General features: G+C 48.6%; 5 non-coding genes across 5 annotated transcripts; all 5 read right to left on the bottom strand.

Moving 5' to 3' along the window:
- Positions 1-689: 689 nt before the first annotated feature.
- Positions 690-808, bottom strand: LOC127740112 (5S ribosomal RNA). The gene has a single exon (XR_008000798.1). It is a non-coding gene; the product is annotated as a 5S ribosomal RNA (ribosomal RNA).
- Positions 809-988: 180 nt separating this feature from the next.
- Positions 989-1,107, bottom strand: LOC127740027 (5S ribosomal RNA). The gene has a single exon (XR_008000762.1). It is a non-coding gene; the product is annotated as a 5S ribosomal RNA (ribosomal RNA).
- Positions 1,108-1,293: 186 nt separating this feature from the next.
- On the bottom strand, positions 1,294-1,412 carry LOC127740016 (5S ribosomal RNA). Its single transcript, XR_008000751.1, has one exon. It is a non-coding gene; the product is annotated as a 5S ribosomal RNA (ribosomal RNA).
- Positions 1,413-1,596: 184 nt separating this feature from the next.
- LOC127740411 (5S ribosomal RNA) lies at positions 1,597-1,715 on the bottom strand. The gene has a single exon (XR_008001088.1). It is a non-coding gene; the product is annotated as a 5S ribosomal RNA (ribosomal RNA).
- Positions 1,716-1,901: 186 nt separating this feature from the next.
- LOC127740015 (5S ribosomal RNA) lies at positions 1,902-2,020 on the bottom strand. The gene has a single exon (XR_008000750.1). It is a non-coding gene; the product is annotated as a 5S ribosomal RNA (ribosomal RNA).
- Positions 2,021-2,271: the final 251 nt, after the last annotated feature.

Below are 2,271 nucleotides of genomic sequence, written 5' to 3'. Positions count from 1 at the left end.
AGAGGATGGGAGGTAGCCACTGACAATGGTGAAACCCTACATACAGCTTTCCATGGAAAGGAGTAAGAAGGATTGGATGAAGACAGTAGGAAAGCAGAGAGACGGAAGGGACAAAGCATCTCCATACGCTTATCTAAAATTCTTACCAATGAATTACATAAGTATCTCTATCTTTATCTTTATGTTTTATTCATCATCCATAACCATTTGAGTCTGCCTGACTGAGATTTACAAGATGACCATAGCTTGCTTCATACCAACAATCTCTGTGGGATCGACCCTTACTCGCGTAAGGTTTATTACTTGGACGACCCAGTACACTTGCTGGTTAGTTGTGCAAAGTTGTGATAAAGAGTTGAGATTGAAATTGAGCGTACCATGTTGATGGCGCCATTGATGATCACAATTTCGTGCACCACCCATCCTAGTACTACTCTCGCCCAAGCACGCTTAACTGCGGAGTTCTTATGGGATCCGGTGCATTAGTGCTGGTATTTTTGCACCTATTATAGTCCGCACACACAATTTTCTTAACCATACGACGCGAGAGAGCGTAACACTATCCGCGAAGCCTTGTGGGTACCGTAGGTGCCTGCCGAGGATGAGGCCATTGCGGCTCGCCCTTAGGTGTCCTACTCGAGATAGCGTCATTTAAAGAATGAGGGTCGTCATGACGTAAAAAAAAAAAAGAGGTGCAACACGAGGACTTCCCAGGAGGTCGCCCATCCTAGTACTACTCTCGCCCAAGCACGCTTAACTGCGGAGTTCTGATGGGATCTGGTGCATTAGTGCTGGTACAATCGCACCTATTATAGTGCGCACACACAATTTTCTTAACCGTACGGCGCGAGAGAGCGTAACACTATCCGCGAAACTTTGCGAGTACCGTAGGTGCATGCCGAGGATGAGGCCATTGCGGCTCGCCCTTAGGTGTCCTACTCGGGATAGCGTCATTTAAAGGATGAGGGTCGGCAGGACGTAAAAAAAAAAGGTGCAACACGAGGACTTCCCAGGAGGTCACCCATCCTCGTACTACTCTCGTCCAAGCACGTTTAACTGTGGAGTTCTGATAGGATCCGGTACATTAGTGCTGGTATTTTCGCACCTATTATAGTCCGCACACACAATTTTCTTAACCATACGGTGCGAGAGAGCGTAACACTATCCACGAAGCCTTGCGGTTACCGTAGGTGCCTGCCGAGGATGAGGCCATTGCGGCTCGCCCTTAGGTGTCCTACTCGGGATAGCGTCATTTAAAGAATGAGGGTCGTCATGACGTAAAAAAAAAAAAAAGAGGTGCAACACGAGGACTTCCCAGGAGGTCACCCATCCTAGTACTACTCTTGCCCAAGCACATTTAATTGTGGAGTTCTGATGGGATCCGGTGCATTAGGGCTGGTACGATCGCACCTATTATAGTTCGCACACACAATTTTCTTAACCATACGGCACGAGAGAGCGTAACACTATCCACAAAGCCTTGCAGGTACCGTAGGTGCCTGCCGAGGATGAGGCCATTGCGGCTCGCCCTTAGGTGTTCTACTCGGGATAGCTTCATCTAAAGAATGAGGGTCGGCACGACGTAAAAAAAAAAAAGAGGTGCAACACGAGGACTTCCCAGGAGGTCACCCATCCTAGTACTACTCTCGCCCAAGCACGCTTAACTGCGGAGTTCTGATGGGATCCGGTGCATTAGTGCTGGTATTTTCGCACCTATTATAGTCCGCACACACAATTTTCTTAACCATACGATGCGAGAGAGCGTAACACTATCCGCGAAGCCTTGCGGTTACCGTAGGTGCCTGCCGAGGATGAGGCCATTGCGGCTCGCCCTTAGGTGTCCTACTCGGGATAGCGTCATTTAAAGAATGAGGGTCGTCATGACGTAAAAAAAAAAAAAAGAGGTGCAACACGAGGACTTCCCAGGAGGTCACCCATCCTAGTACTACTCTTGCCCAAGCACATTTAATTGTGGAGTTCTGATGGGATCCGGTGCATTAGGGCTGGTACGATCGCACCTATTATAGTTCGCACGCACAATTTTCTTAACCATACGGCACGAGAGAGCGTAACACTATCCACAAAGCCTTGCAGGTACCGTAGGTGCCTGCCGAGGATGAGGCCATTGCGGCTTGCCCTTAGGTGTTCTACTCGGGATAGCTTCATTTAAAGAATGAGGGTCAGCACGACGTAAAAAAAAAAAAGAGGTGCAACACGAGGACTTCCCAGGAGGTCACCCATCCTAGTACTACTCTCGCCCAAGCACGCTTA

Source organism: Arachis duranensis, chromosome 6, assembly GCF_000817695.3.
Source record: "Arachis duranensis cultivar V14167 chromosome 6, aradu.V14167.gnm2.J7QH, whole genome shotgun sequence".
NCBI classification, from domain to species: domain Eukaryota; kingdom Viridiplantae; phylum Streptophyta; class Magnoliopsida; order Fabales; family Fabaceae; genus Arachis; species Arachis duranensis.
The sequence above is the reverse complement of the archived record's forward strand: the minus strand, read 5'-3'. Positions and strand labels throughout refer to the sequence as shown.